The sequence below is a fragment of the Schistocerca americana genome, chromosome 5 (genome assembly GCF_021461395.2).
Source record: "Schistocerca americana isolate TAMUIC-IGC-003095 chromosome 5, iqSchAmer2.1, whole genome shotgun sequence".
In the NCBI taxonomy this organism is placed as follows: domain Eukaryota; kingdom Metazoa; phylum Arthropoda; class Insecta; order Orthoptera; family Acrididae; genus Schistocerca; species Schistocerca americana.
In genome coordinates this window covers 502,667,974-502,685,143 of record NC_060123.1, presented here as the reverse complement: position 1 = coordinate 502,685,143, position 17,170 = coordinate 502,667,974, and the positions used below count along the sequence as shown (strand labels likewise).

Genomic DNA, 17,170 nt, shown 5'->3' with positions numbered 1-17,170 from the left:
CAAGCAAATATTAAAGTTTTCCATGGCTATCTTAGATAACGTACATGACAGGACGGTTGCTCTGAAAGGGCCACCACGTTTTCGTTCCCTATCAGTCTCTAATGAGGTTTTCACCCAGGAACGTTAAACTGAAGCACCTTTTTTTTATCTTATCCTGTTTTGTGTGAATAACATCCACACTCTTGCCTTCGACGGTTATTGCTACAGAATCTTATCGAATGTCCTCTCACAAACTCCAAACAAATCCCGGTCATGAGTAAAGGCTGTCTACGGTCCAAAGTTAAGTTTCCACAATCTTATGGATGACCCATTTTGACAGCCAAGCACATTTCGCCAGCAAGTCTCTTTCTAGCTACCAGAAAAGCTTCTTGAACAAGTTGAATGAACTGCCTACCAACGTCCCGAATGCAAGTCCAGTGTCTTCTTACACTGCGCCACGTACTTGACAAAAATTAATTTTGTAAGCCGAGTGCACATTGAGGCGAGGGTTGGGCAGCGCAGCGTGTTTTTGTGATTCACTGGTTCCTATACAACAGCTAGAATTTCGACGCAGTGTCCTTCTGTTCAAGAATCCGAAATGCCTCGATTCTGAGCGCTAAAACTGCTTGTTACTCAGCAGAAGAAATGATTCAAATTCAACTGCTGGACCTAAGCTCAGCTCACAAACACTGTCAATAATTTACCTAATTAATTTTCTAAAGCTACTTATGTAATCCTTTTTTCCTCTAGTTGCTAAGGCGTGAAAATACATTTAAACAGAGTGTAAGCAACAATTATTTACAGCGTACCACAATGGCGTACAGGAACTCGAGACGAACAATTTGATATAGGAGACCTGTGATACATCAAGTCGAGAAACACAAATTGGCCTACTAAATGGTTAAATTAAAAATTTTAAAAATTACATAAAAACCTCTAAAAAGTAAAAAAAAATGTATTGCCCCTTTAAGTTTAATATAAATAGCAGTATTTTGAGCTAAGTGTTGTCACGTCGGGGAATCGCTAAGTAAACAAAAAAAGAAGAAAAAAAAGAGAAGTTAACAGCAGCTATCCTTTCTAGAATAGCGTGCTTTCATTACTGCTGGGTAAAAGCCTCCTCTGTTTGGCGTCATCTCTTCCTGTCCTGCGCGTCACGCACCCACACTTCAAAGTAGCTGGTGAAGCCATAGTTACTTATTGCAGAAAATATGAAAACAAACCTGTTTAGATTAGCCTAACATTGTTAAAGAATAGAGTTACGGTACCTCTTTATTTTATATCACATTTTTATATAATTACGTACGGACTTAGTTTCAGGCAATGATCTTTCTTACGAGGCCTATGTCCTGCAGTGGTTTGATGAAAGTCTACTAACTCACCACAACGACACTATATGGTGCGAAAATTGTTACCATTTGACAGCTGGAACAACACTAGCGCTCCAAGCGGTGAGAAAGCAGCCACATGCTTTGTAAGAGTAATGTTTTTTAATTATTTTGAATTTAATTAAGGGATAATTTTTACATTTTGGCGTTGCGTGCGTTAGTAAATTACCAAGAGACTTGAATTATCGTGAAATACATGTAAAAACCGAATCACACTGATTCGATGACATAAGCTACAAATATTTCATGACGAAATACTTCAGAATATATCTATATTTGCAGCTTACTCCGCTGGATGCAAGAAATTATAAACACGTATCACGCGTAAGAAACACATATTTCTGTTATTATAAAAGGGACGTTGTCACTTTAAAAAATTTTATAGCGTCCAACGATTCGCCCTTTCTCGTACTTCACTCGACTTTCTAATACAAGAATATTTTTGTGAAAGTAATTACTTTTGCTTCAAAAACGAATGCGTTGAAGATTCAACTCGTTTGCGCTCAGATTTAGCAACAACTATGGAGTTGGGTTCTTATGAGTTGGGTAACAGTTTTCTTGCTTTCGGCGAACTGTTATCACGTCTGTGTGGTTCTCTCCTAAGCTACAGCTGTGGTGGCTTACTTGATATATTTAATAATTTACGAAATACATTCCCTATAGGTTGCCTACGCTCCACACTCACTGCTTTGGTTGAAAGTGTAGCGAACTAATGTCTCTGAGCACTATGGGACTTAACATCTGAGGTCATCAGTCCCCTAGAACTTAGAGCTACTCAAACCTAACTAACCTAAGGATATCACACACATCCATGCCCGAGGCAGGATTCGAACCTGCGGCCGTAGCGGTCGCGCGGCTCCAGACTGAAGCGCCAGAACCGCTCGGCCACACCGGCCGGCTGTAGCGAACAAAACTCTGCTTTGTTGAGTAGGTACTCTTGTCTTTCTGCAACGGGTCAGGTCTTCTGGTGTTTACCAGCAATTTTTTTATTATTTAATGAAAACGACATTAGTCCGTAAATTTCTGTACTCTATAAGAGAATCGTAAATAAACTGCCCTGTAATGCACCGTTTCGTGTATCCCCGGATCCTTAGTAAACTAAATAATCACGGACGTGGTGCACTGTTTCAGTTACTGTTGACTTTAATGGCACTACATACTCTCCTTATTGCAAAAATTATGTTGCAAATCAATGTAAACGATAGTACTCACACTCATCCGACATGGTATTCAGAAGTATCGCCTGCTGGCCTCCTGGGGCGCTGCTATCGCTATGCCTGACAAAAACGAGACCAACTGTGGCGACTGTTATGTTATACTGTGAACACTCGCTTCATTAAACCACGAGAGGGAGTCGTGCTGTGCGTGGCGCGTCCCCAAGTATGGCGACCCGAAGTGCAGTCGCATGAGGGCAGGCGTTGTTGACGGTTGCGCCTGTACTGCGAATTTTTCGGAGTAAATGAATTAAGACTTACCTTCAACGATTTTATATTGTTGTTTTGATATTTACCTACGTTACCTAGGTAGCTTACTTGTATTTAAATTTCACACTTTACCGTTGTTTGATATACATGGTGTTTCAATAAGATTCACCCAATTTAAAAAAATAATTATTGTGTTATTTGAGATATGTGCATGAAACAACGTACTGTTGAAAGAGCAAACTCTTGAGTTTTACCTGGTTCCCGCTAGGTACCAGCAGTGTGTGCTCACTTCAGTTCTAGAAAAACGGTGTCGGGACAACAGAAAGCGTTTTGTGTTCTACGTTTTGTGCAGTGCAGGTCAGTAATACCTGTTCAGCGTGACTTTTACACTAGATATGGTGTGGATCCTCCTACAGCACACAGCTCTAGACAATGGCACGGACAATTCCGAGAAACATGTTGTGTGTGTAAAGGCAAATCACCACACCGTTCGCGAATGTCTGACACAGACGTCGAACGCATCCGCCATAGTTTCACAAGGAGTCCACAGAAATCCGTTTGCCACGCAGCTCGACAGTTCTGCAAGCCACCGATGTCCATTTGGCGTATGTTGTGTCGACGTTTACACATGAAACCATACAAAATTCAGCTACTACAAGCTCTTCGTGAACAACAATGTGTGGAGCTCTGTAATTTCGTCCTTTGCAAGCTGGAGGATGACAGTTTTCTTCCACGCTTGGTGCTTAGTGACAAAGCAACATGCCATTTAAATGGGAAGATGAACCGTCATAATGTGAGCATATGGGGTACAATGTGAGAGGGATTCTCTAAAATTTAATGTGTTTTGTACTATTTCATGGGAAAAGGTGTATGGTCAATTTTTCTTTGCCGAGAACACTGTTACAGGAAGCATATATCTCGATATGCTTGAGAACTTCCTTCTCTCGCGATTGGAGACTGATTCGAACGACAGCATTTACCGACAGGATGGGGCACCACCACATTGGCATCTGGAAGTGTGGTAATTTTTAAATCAAAGGATTACTGACAATGCATCGGTCACACTAGACCAAATGATTCAGCCTTACATTACTAACCTCCAAGGTCACGGGACCTAACTGTACATGATTATTGCTTGCGGGGGTTTATACGACCATTTATGTGCCTCCTCTACCAACAATGAATGAACTGAGACATCACATAACAGCAGCTGAGGAATCTGTAACTCAAGACATGCTCGCTGCAGTATGGGAACAGTTTGAATACCACATTGACATATGCCGTGCTCCTCAAGGGAGGCACGTTAAACATCTACGAAAAGGTATGAAAAAACTTTTTTAGTTTCCCATTCATCAAAAAACAAAATTCATTTCATATTTTAATAATTTCAGAAATATAGTCGTGCAAATGGGATGATTCTTTTTTATACTGTATTACGTTTTTATTTTATTTGCTTACAGGTCACTCGACGAGACGCTGCTTGGATCAAAATATTACTGCTTATATTAAACTTAAAGGGGCAGCATATTTTACTTCTTAGAGATTCTTTGTGTCGGGGTATTTTAAAATTTTGGTTAAAGTTTTATCACACGCTTTTTAAACTTTATATTTTACAAGTATAAGAGCTACGATCGACAAGCTATCCCCACATGCCCACAAATACATTCCGGACGAAACACGAAATTGCGACGAGAGATCTTTTTCACCTATGCGATTTACGTGTTTCTCTTTTTAATTTACACATATAATCATTGACTATGTTATAGTATATATTTACCTACTTTAGGTAACGCAAGCAATAAGCAGTGACAATAAATCTTAATCAAGTTGGAAGAAAGTGGACTGCCATTGCGCTCTCTTGCCATAGGCTGCCTGACTATTGCGGCAAAATCATTTGATTTAGTACTGAATTGTAGACTCCGAAAAGAACTACAAAAAAGTCTGAGCATATGTTTATGTTCTGCAATTCAGTCACAGTCTCCCTTTTTCTGCTTTGTAGGTGTTGAAACGGGCAACTTCAAAAGACAAAAATCATACTTGTTGGTCAAAGTCCTGGACGACTTTTATTTACACCTGTTTGTGCTCTGCTGTCTACGTAACTTGATGTATCTCTTATGCATATATCAGGAGAGCGCATTGGCGGGAAACACTTTTTTGAATATTGCTGATGAAATTTAAACGGCTGAACAGACTTTCGTGGAACATAGCTAAGAACCGTCCCAATTAGCCCACCTTTCAAATAAAAAATCTGCATTAAAAGCAGACCGTTCGTTTGGGAACTACGATGCCACAGACAAATACGCACCTTACACTTCCAACACCCCTCTGTTTGCGTCGGAGGTTAAAAACAACCTAAGCTACATCGCATCCGCGGTGCGAAAGATTTTCAGCGTTCTCTCGATCTCTGCGCGAACTATTAGTCTCATAGGAAAAATGAACAAGAACATTTTTGTAGGAAATTTAATGTGGTTTAATTTTGTACTGGAATACGTTTTCGCTAGAGATCAGGGGAGTGCTTCAAGGAAAACGTACAAAAGTGACTTTCAAATGCACCCACATCGCACACTCAACCCTCACGGTCAGAATATTTAGTATGTTGTTCATGGAACTTCTTCCTGTTACTGTAGAAAAATTTGCGACTATATGAACTATTTCCCATATTAAACTTTTTTGGTTTTTATTTTATGGGCTATTATACCACAGGCTTAACTGTGTACTACTAAACCGTAAAATTGGCATTTATGTAAATTGTACTTACCAGTTTTGTGAATTTTAACAGCACCACTGTGGTTCGTTGTAAAAAATTATGTTTTACGACCTAAATTTAGGTTATTTTAAATAAAAATTACCTTAAGGACACGACTAGTTTTACTGCGGGCATTGCAAACTTCAGAAAAATAAGCTTCCGCAAAAGCTCGTGAATCTTCGCAGAACTGACATCTATTTAAACGGAAATATTCTGACCCTTTTGTCAGTAAGCAGAGACGTCTCAGGGAATTCACCATGAGTTTTTCGCTTGTTCACGTATCCATTTTGCCATTCTGATTTTATGACTATTTTGGAGAATCGTACAATAACATCAGCATTTCCATTTCAGCATCTGAAGCAGGTTCTGAACTAATAGAGATGAGTTCAGATATTTCTCCAAAGGAACGCTACTGCCTGCCAAAGCGCGGCCGTACTGCGTTGCATAGTTTTTCCTACGCTGCGCTGCCTAACCCAGCGTCGGCTGCGTCCCAGTGTGCACCTGGTATAACATACACTACCTGATCAAAAGTATCCGAACACCTATTGTAGCCCAGACAACGAAGACCAAAAAATGTCGACTAGAGGAAAAAATTCGTGCAATCGCAAATTTTTTTACAGTGGTAGGAGGGACTGTCATGAACAACATACTGAAAATCCTGGCCAATGGGGTGTGAGCGAGGGGATAGGGATTGGGGAGAGGGCTTTAAGGGTCACTTTTTTACGTTTTTTCCCGAATAACTTGAAAACCACAGGTTCTAGCGAAAATGGTCCTCAGTACAAAATTAAACATCATTAAATTTCCTGTAAAATGGTCCTATTAATTCTTTCTATAGGACCAATAGTTTCCGCTGTGCAGGTGACGAAAAATCGTAGAAGATTAAAAATATTGTTTTAACGGTATAAAATTTTTGTTTATCCTTAATGGAAGTAGGTTAAAAGTAAATATTAAACGTGTGCAGTACCTCTAAGTACTGTAGAGCTATATTAATTAATAAATTGTGTTCCGGGGGTGTAACAGGGTGAGGGAAATGGTGAGGGAGTAAAAGGGGAGAGGGTGGAAGAGCGAGGGAAGGTAGGTCGCTTGGTTGTGTCAATGCGCGTCCCTCCTTCAGAAGTCTGCAAACTGAAGACTGAGCAGGTTATTTCCCACTCTATCTACTCCACTACGTCACAAGGAGAAACTACAAGGTGTTTCAGAAAGTTATACCAAGCCTCCACACGGTTCCTAATGAATCACTAACGATACAGTGCGCAGCCATACCCGGTGGGTGTTCATTTTCTACAAAATGCATTAACGTTACGTGGAAAATCTATGCGTTACTGATGACACTAACACAAGAAATGCATATGGACACAACCTACGTAAATCTCAACACAATGTTCTACACTGCTAGACGGGAAGTTCATTTTCAGTCATCCTACATCTACGTCTATATACGTGCTCCACAAGCCACAATACGGTGCATGGCGGAGGGTATCACGTACCACTACTAGTCACTCCCTTTCCTAATCTAGTCGATAATGGCAAGGGAAAAATGACTATCTATAAGCCTCAGCACGAGCCCTAATTTCGCTCATCTTCTCTTCAAGGTCTTTACGCGAAGTGTGCTTTGACGGTAGTAGAATCGATCTGCTGTGGCCCTCAAATGCCGGTTCTCTAAATTTCCACGATAGTGCCACGCTAAAAGAGCGTCGTCATCCCTCCCGTGATTCCCGTTTGTCTTCACGAAGCATATCTGTATATTTGCGTGCTGGTCGAACCTACCGGTAACAAATCTTGCAGCAAGTCTCTGAACTGCTTTGATGTCTTCCTTCAATCCAACTCGGTGAGCATTCCAAACACTGGAACAGTAATCGCCTTTTATACACTCCTGGAAATTGAAATAAGAACACCGTGAATTCATTGTCCCAGGAAGGGGAAACTTTATTGACACATTCCTGGGGTCAGATACATCACATGATCACACTGACAGAACCACAGGCACATAGACACAGGCAACAGAGCATGCACAATGTCGGCACTAGTACAGTGTATATCCACCTTTCGCAGCAATGCAGGCTGCTATTCTCCCATGGAGACGATCGTAGAGATGCTGGATGCAGTCCTGTGGAACGGCTTGCCATGCCATTTCCACCTGGCGCCTCAGTTGGACCAGCGTTCGTGCTGGACGTGCAGACCGCGTGAGACGACGCTTCATCCAGTCCCAAACATGCTCAATGGGGGACAGATCCGGAGATCTTGCTGGCCAGGGTAGTTGACTTACACCTTCTAGAGCACGTTGGGTGGCACGGGATACATGCGAACGTGCATTGTCCTGTTGGAACAGCAAGTTCCCTTGCCGGTCTAGGAATGGTAGAACGATGGGTTCGATGACGGTTTGGATGTACCGTGCACTATTCAGTGTCCCCTCGACGATCACCAGTGGTGTACGGCCAGTGTAGGAGATCGCTCCCCACACCATGATGCCGGGTGTTGGCCCTGTGTGCCTCGGTCGTATGCAGTCCTGATTGTGCCGCTCACCTGCACGGTGCCAAACACGCATACGACCATCATTGGCACCAAGGCAGAAGCGACTCCCATCGCTGAAGACGACACGTCTCCATTCGTCCCTCCATTCACGCCTGTCGCGACACCACTGGAGGCGGGCTGCACGATGTTGGGGCGTGAGCGGAAGACGGCCTAACGGTGTGCGGGACCGTAGCCCAGCTTCATGGAGACGGTTGCGAATGGTCCTCGCCGATACCCCAGGAGCAACAGTGTCCCTAATTTGCTGGGAAGTGGCGGTGCGGTCCCCTACGGCACTGCGTAGGATCCTACGGTATTGGCGTGCATCCGTGCGTCGCTGCGGTCCGGTCCCAGGTCGACGGGCACGTGCACCTTCCGCCGACCACTGGCGACAACATCGATGTACTGTGGAGACCTCACGCCCCACGTGTTGAGCAATTCGGCGGTACGTCCACCCGGCCTCCCGCATGCCCACTATACGCCCTCGCTCAAAGTCCGTCAACTGCACATACGGTTCACGTCCACGCTGTCGCGGCATGCTACCAGTGTTAAAGACTGCGATGGAGCTCCGTATGCCACGGCAAACTGGCTGACACTGACGGCGGCGGTGCACAAATGCTGCGCAGCTAGCGCCATTCGACGGCCAACACCGCGGTTCCTGGTGTGTCCGCTGTGCCGTGCGTGTGATCATTGCTTGTACAGCCCTCTCGCAGTGTCCGGAGCAAGTATGGTGGGTCTGACACACCGGTGTCAATGTGTTCTTTTTTCCATTTCCAGGAGTGTAGATGAGCTTCACTTTACCAAAATTCTCAAATAAAACGAAGATGAGCATTCACCTTCCCTACTAGCAACCTGACGTGTTCATTCCATTTCGTACTGTTCTGGCGTAACCACAAACGCCGGAACGAAGAGGTGAAAGTAAAGACCGGAGAAGGCAGTGAAGAATCGGCGGCCAATGGTGCGCGGAATCGGACCGCGCCACGCTGGGCGCGCCATCTGCAGCAGCTGCATATAAACTCAGCTCTTACTAGCTTCGGCCGCCCAAGATCGGCCAGAGTCTGCAACGTGACAGTATCAAGTCTTTACAATGAAATGAACACCCTTAGCTGCTTACAGGCGTTGACATACGTCAACGGGGACAGATGAAAATGTGTGCCGCGACCGGGACTCGAGCCCGGGATCTCCAGCTTACATGGCAGACGCTCTATCCATCTTTTTTTTTTTTTTTAATCTCATTTTGTTCTATATTGTTCGTTGAAATCGTTCGTGGCGGACGTCCAGTGACACCCGTTCAGGTTGTTCGTTGATCCGTTTACTCAGTTTTTTATTACAGAGGGTAGCTAAACCCTCTGACCGAACACGCTGAGCTACCGTGCCGGCTAGATATCAAGCACCGAACAAGGTCTGAACTCAAAATCTTTCGATTATCGGTCAAACACGTTACCCATTACGCCAAGGCAGCTCGTCTCCGCGAAACCCACATTCTCAAACGTATTGTCCCGCACTACATTCGTTGTGCCCCCGCCTATTATACTCATTACTCGCGGCGCGTTGCCGATTCCCGTAAGAGTTCAGGCACTGTTTGTGCATTCGCACAGAAGAAGAAGATGGTCAAGTGGCCGGCGAGCCTTCGCTATATATTTTCTAAGATGGTATCTGTTCTTTCGGACATGTCCGAAAGAACAGATACCATCTTAGTAAATATGTAGTCTCAAGTCTTTCCTTGGACTCTGATGGTATCTGTTCTTTCGGACATGTCCAAAAGAACAGATACCATCTTAGTAAATATATAGTCTCAAGTCTTTCCTTGGACTCTGTGTATCGTCAGAACAGTTCTGTCTTCACGTCGCCTCTCGCTAACGACGTTTGTTGCAGTAAAGTATTGTCAATTGGCTTTTGTAGAAATAAAACTACTAATGTTATTTGCTTGAAATTTTTGTATAGCATTGCGAGAACACTGCATCCCATAGGCATCCTATTAGCAACGAGCGGGCAAGACACCACACGTACCACTTTGCAACATTACGTCTAGATATTTAATCTACATGACTGTGTCAAGCACCACATTTCTAATTGATCTGGATTAACTTGCATTTTTCTACGTTTAGAGCTTGCTGCAACTCATCATACCAACTAGAAATTTTGCCTAAGTCACCTTGTATTCTCCTACAGTCACTCAACAACGACACCTTGCCGTATACCACAGTGTCACCAGCAAACTGCCGTAAATTCCTGTTCACCCCCCGTCAGGTCATTTATATTTAGAGAAAAACAGCGGTCCTGCTTCCACTTCCCTGGGGCACTACTGGCAACACCCTTTGTCTCTGAGCAACTCTCGCTGTCGAGGATAACGTACTGGAGGTACGAGGTGGTAACCAAAAAAATTATTTTTAAAAAGCTATATATTTTCAACTTGCTTACAAAACAACCCTACACCTTAAATACAATCCGTTACAACTAATACATTTGTCCCAGCGATGCATCCTCTATTCGAAACATTTTTTGTAGACTTGTTCCCTCTTTTTTTTTCTTCTTCATTGCTGTCAAATCCGAGTACTTTCATTCCCTTTTTCATGCATGGAAATAAGAAAAAGTCGCAAGGAGCCAGGTCAGATGCGTAAGGTGCGTGGGGTAGAGGAACCGTGGTATATTGAGCCAAAAACTGTCTAACATAGATGGCTGTGTGTGCAGATGCGTTGTCGTGGTGGAAGAACCAGTCTCCTGCCTGCCACAAATTGGGTCTTTTTTGACGAACACTGTTGTGCAGTCTTCTTAAAACTTCCAAATAAAAGATTTGATTGACGGTCTGATCTGGGGGAACAAACTTTGAATGAATTACACCCTTGGCAGAAAAAAGGCATATTAGCATTGTTTCGATGTTCGATTTGACTTGACATTTTTTGGACGGGGCGACGATGACGTCTTCCATTGGTTCGACTGTTGCTTTGTTTCTGGGTCGTGACCGCAGCACCATGACTCATCACCAATAATATGAACTTTGGCAGAAAATCTGGATCAGTTTCAAGCTGTTGTTTCAAAGCACGCCTGTTAAACCCATGGAACACATTTAATTCTTCATACGGCTCTACTGCGCATAGATTTTGTACACACATTTAATACTGTTACTGAACCACTTCATGTAAAGATAAACATTAACTTTATACTACTAAGACAATATATTTAATAATCTGTTAGTTTTCCATCCCCTGCAATACCTGAACTATCAACTCTAGAGAAAAAATTAGCAGCAATTTTTTTGCAGGAAATTTAATGTAGTTTAATTTTGTACTAGGAAATATTTTCGCTAGAAGCCGCGGTTTTCGAGTTATTCAAAAGGAACGTGAAAAAGTGACTTTTTAAAACGTTCCCCCCTCCAGCACCTGTTGTTCATGGTATTGTACAAAAATTTGCGACTACACGAATTTTTCCCTCAATTTTACTTCGCTGACAGGACTATTTGTGGATATTAATACGGGATCTGTAGAATCGTACAGATAACGCCTATGACTCGACTACCCTTCAGACAACCGTGCAGCAGAAGTGGCATGCATTCCTCGCCTGCTCGCCACATAGAGTCCAGCAATCACAAGGAAATAATCCAACGCAAGTACGAGAACTACCGGAAAGTGAGGAACGACGGATCACGAAATGGAAACCGCAGTGCAAATCAAAACAATTTTATTTGCAACAGCTAACTACACCTTCCAGCTACTCCATCTACATCTACATCTACATGGATACTCTTGCAAATCACATTTAAGTGCCTGGCAGAGGGTTCATCGAAACACCTTTACAATTCTCTATTATTCCAATCTCCTATAGCGCGCGGAAAAAATGAACATCTATATCTTTCCGCACGAGCTCTGATTTCCCTTATTTTATCATGGTGACCGATCCTCCCTATATAGGTCGGTGTCAACAAAATATTTTCGCATTCGGCGTAGAAAATTTGTGATTGGAATTTCGTGAGAAGATTCCGTCGCAACGAAAAACGCCTTTCTTTTAATGATGTCCACCCCAAATACTGTATAATTTCAGTGGCACTCTCTTCCCTATTTCGCTATAATACAAAATGTGCAGCCCTTCTTTGAACTTTCTCGATGTACTCTGTCAATCCTATCTGAAAAGGATCCCACATCACACATCAGTATTCTAAAAGTGGACGGACAAGCGCAGTGTAGGCAATCTCCTTAGTAGATCTGTTGCATTTTCTAAGCGTCCCGCCAATAAAACGCAGTCTTTGGTTAGCCTTCCCCATAACATTTTCTGTGTGTTCCTTCCAATTTAAGTTGTTCGTAATTGTAATACTTAGGTATTTAGTTGAATTTACGGCTTTTAGATTAGACTGATTTATCGTGTAACCGAAGTTTAACGAGTTCCTTTTAGTGCTCATGTGGATGACCTCACACTTTTCGTAATTTGGAGTCAACTGCCACTTTCCGCACTATTCAAATATAATTTCTAAATCGTTTTGCAGTTTGTTTTGGTCTTCTGGTGACTTTATTAGTCTATAAACGACAGCGTCATCTGCAAACAACCGAAGACGGCTGGTCAGATTGTCTCCAAAATCGTTAATATATATAAGGAACAGCAAAGGGCCTATAACAATACCCTGGGGAACGCCATAAATCACTTCTGTTTTACTCGATGACTTTCCGTCAATTACTACGAACTGTGACCTCTCTGACAGGAAATCACTAATCCAGTCACATAACTGAGACGATATTCCATAAGCACCCAATTTCATTACGAGCCGCTTACGTGCTACAGTGTCAAAAGCCTTCCGGAAATCCAGAAATACGGAATCGATCTGAAATCCCTTGTCAATAGCACTCAACACTTCATGTGAATAAAGAGCTAGTTGCGTTTCGCAGGAACGATGTTTTCTAAACCCATGTTGACTGTGTGTCAATAGACCGTTTTCTTCGAGGTAATTGTCTACACAACCACCGCTCCAACATAGACATCTGTCGTAGCATTGTACCAACTTTCCAATACCCTCGTCATGGAAGGAAACCTCTTGTTTTTTCCGACAATTTTCTGCGCTTGACTGCAGCTCGTTGTCTGTGCCAATATGTTGTCTTCATGGCCAGCGGATCATTAGATGAAAATCAGAGAGAGCCAAGTCCGGTCTTATAGCGGATGATCACACACTTCCCATCGAAAAGACTGCAGCAGCGCCCCCACTGCCCCTGCAGTGTGCGGGCGAGAATTGTCATGAAGAAGAAACTGCATGACAATTACCTTACGTGGAGTTGCACGAAACCAGGCGAAATTTCTCGGTAGATACCCACGCTTGGCGGGAGACATTATTTTCTAGGCTCAATGTGCGCTCAGAACTGAGAAGAGCGACGTGACAGTACCCACAGGTATACTACAGACACTGCCCAACACATATTTTCACTGTGGTTCCCATTTCGCGACCGATTTTTCCTTACTTTCCAAACAGCCCTCGTCCTCCAAATCTCCAGCGCTCGCCACGCGCCCTGGGGGCGCAGGTGTCACCGCAGCTATCGCTGCCAGCGCTTGCGCTATCTCGGTGCCGCTGGTCACGTGCCTCCGAGCGCTGGTCTCAGTATCCTTACACGACACGGCTATAAAGGTCGCAGCTCAGACGATCTAAAGAAATTAGGGCAAATTGGAGGCAAGCTCATAGTTGGGTTACGACCTGAATGCAAAACGCACAGACTGTCGTAGCAGGTGTGCAAACAGAGCGGGCTGACAATTGACGCCGGCCGTGGTGGCCAAGCGGTTAAAGGCGCTACAGTCTAGAACCGCGCGGCCGCTACGGTCGCAGGTTCGAATCCTGCCTCGGGCATGGATGTGTGTGATGTCCTTAGGTTAGTTACGTTTAAGTAGTTCTAAGTTCTAGGGGACTGATGACCTTAGAAGTTAAGTCCCATAGTGCTCAAAGCCATTTGAACCATTTTTTTGACAATTGAAACGCACCAAGCGCATCCACCACCTACATGTGTGGGGCCCTGAGAAACACACACACTTCCCCTTGTATGGCAACAGGGCGGCCGCCCCCGATATAGCTGTTACAAAGGTCTCGCAGGATTGAAACACGTATGTAACATAGCAGCGATGGCGAGGCATTGTAGCATCTGTGACCAGAGAGTTTGCGCTTGACCGCGCGAGTGTTGCGAGCGGTTCTCAGTACTCTGTTAGCAGTCGTTGCGAGTCTGTAGCTCTGAGTAGTCGTCGCGTGCAGTACGCTATTAGTCGTCATGCAGAGCGGTCGGTCAGTAGTAGCAGCCCAGTGCGGTTGTGTGATGTAGGCGGTCGGCAACACTGGTCAAGATGCTGAATTAGGTACCTGTTAATTAATATAATCATTAGACAATGTAAAACTTATTTATTGTAATCAATCTCTAACAAGTCCCCCAATAATAATTTTGATTTCAAAAGCATTTTTCAAAAATTTTATTTTTTATTGAACTAAAGATTTCGTTGCACTTCCCATTTCATTCCACTTCTTTTGAAGAAAAATTTCAGTAAATTCACAAAAAAAGGAATATTATTATTTGCAATGCAGTTCCTCCAAGCCGTGCGCAGAAATAAGAGCAGAAATTTGACATACAGTTATTCTGAGGTAAGACTTTAATTATGATTGTTTTACACAGGGCCAAAGACCGATGTTTCGGTTTAATTGAATTTTCTTATCACTGAATGGACTTTAATTTTTGTGAAGAATTTATATTTGAGTCAGATTGCGAATTTCACATTTTTGTTGCCATTGTCAGTACATTTCATTGTGGGCAGGTTACGCATAGAGCAATGACCATTAGCATTCTTAAATAATATTGTCATTCTTGTAAAATTATTGTGGGGAGGTTACACTCGGCTCCCATTTCTATTAAGTATTGTCTTTTGTCGTGTAAAAATTATTGTGGGGAGGTTACACTTGGCGACACCCAGTCCAGGATCGTATTTCGTTGAGAGTCTTTTGAACAACAGTCAGATATCTGCTCTTATTTGCTTAGATATAATTAGGATTTGGCGCAACGCTTTTATTAACTTGTGACTTTCTTTCTACAGGTCAACGGCAATTCGTTGCTCTGTTGTATTTGTGTGTTGCTTTTGCATTGTGCTTATTTGTTTTGTGAATAATTGTGACTATTGCAAAAATGCCGCGAAAGACTGTGAATAGTGTATCGCGAAGTATTGTGAATGAAATTACCGACTTAAACAACGTGACCGATAGTAATTGTGATACGCAACGTAATGATGACAATCCTGCGTTCACTAACAATCAGTGCATTCCAACCACTAATGATGACTTTTGTCTTAATGATGAACAAACGAACTCAATTGTCTCGTCTGTTAATTTGACGACAATTGATGACGCGGGACGCTCTATAGTAATGAGCGCTGCCGAGCTTAACACACCCGATTTAGAAAATCCAAGTAATGTACAGACAAATTTGTCTAATGAAAATGAACAGGATACACAAAGTACGACGGATTTATTTAATTCCGAAATAGTGAGTGACAGTGTAGGTCCGACTGATAATCCTTTTTGTAAATTGCAGAATGACCAAATGGTCACACAAAGCGCGACAATTCCAGGTACACAATCAAACAGCACAGATAATGGAGTAGGTAATGTTACTTTGGATCAATTTATAGCAATAATGCTACAGTTTAGGAACGAACAGAACGAAAAACAAGACAACCTTAGTGAGCAGAATAAACAGTTAAATGAAAAACTTGGCAATAATAACGAAAATCTCAAACAACTTAGTGAACAGGTCAGACAACAGAATGAAAAATTGGATGACAATTCCAAACAGCTTAGTGAACAAATTAGAGCCGTTGCCGCGCAGTGCCATGACACTAAGGAACAGTTGCGCGTGGAAATTGAGGCTTGTTCACGAAAAAATAGCGAAGAAATTAAGTCTGTTGCGCAAGAATTAAGGGAAATGCAGACAGCCGCAACAGAAACACTCAGAGACGAAATTAGCGAAGTCGCTAAACAATGCTCTGAAAAAGCTGCACAATTACGGGACGAGTTTAGAACAATGACGGTAGAACTTTCGCGCACTATGGACGCAAAGATAGACGCGAAATTCGAACAGCAGAACACTCAGATTAACGAGCGCTTTAATCAGCACATACAGAACAGTGATACGCGTTTCCGCAGATTTATTCAGGATCAAAATAAAGTCAAACGTCAGGTTATGGAAACAATCACTGCACAAAGACAAGAGGACAAACGTAAAATGTTCGCGAAAGCGAAGACGTATGTAGACAATAATATTACTACAGTGTCCGACAAAATTAATACCATAGAACAATTGAACGCGGAATTACGAGATGAAATTTCTGATCTTAAATCAAAAACAGATACACACACAGTAAATATTCAAACAGTGACAGACAGATTCGAACAATTAGAACTAACACAGGATTGCGATGTCATCAAAGCTGATGTTAAAAAACTGAGCGAAACTACGCGTAAGTTGCAAAAACAGATTAATGCGTCCGATTCTAAAACCGATGATCAGGCAAAAATACTGACAGAAAAATATGATGAATTGGCCAGTCGTATTGATGCTATCGAAAGTGCTAATGACAATAAATCAGACGATACTGCACCGGTTTCATTTAACCAAACACCCGAATTTCAAAATTTACAGCAGACAATTAATGAGATCGATTCATCTAACAATACGTTACGTAGGAAGTTGTCAAATTTACAACAAGAAGTAACAGAGATCAAAAACATTTCAGTTAATAACATACCGCAACAGACGCCACTTTATGAACATGTGTCAGACTCACGCAGCGCGTATAATTTGGGTAATCTACAGAGAGTACGGGACTTAGATTCCGATCAACCACAGTTCAATAGATTCTCTTACGATCCTGAACCTGTTCCATCACACAGAGATGATAATTTCGATTACAAACATTTTCTGTCAGTGAGAAAGTTTAAGGTTTTCAAAAACGATAGAACGCAGATTCACCCACTGGATTGGATTCAACAGTTTAGCTTTGCTCTTCCACCGACTTGGCCTGTAACACATAAACTTGAATTTATTTGCAGTTTTTTGGAAGGCGAACCGGCAACTCGTATGAGACCAATCGCGAGACAGTGTTACTCGGTAGAGGAATTTCAGAAT

The 17,170-nt window shown here is 42.6% G+C and overlaps 1 protein-coding gene across 1 annotated transcript in view; it reads left to right on the top strand.

Annotated features, from left to right (window-relative positions):
* LOC124616472 (sodium channel protein Nach-like) overlaps window positions 1–17,170 on the top strand; it is a 64,684-nt gene that overhangs the window by 28,995 nt on the left and 18,519 nt on the right. The gene's annotated exons all lie outside the window — the stretch shown is intronic.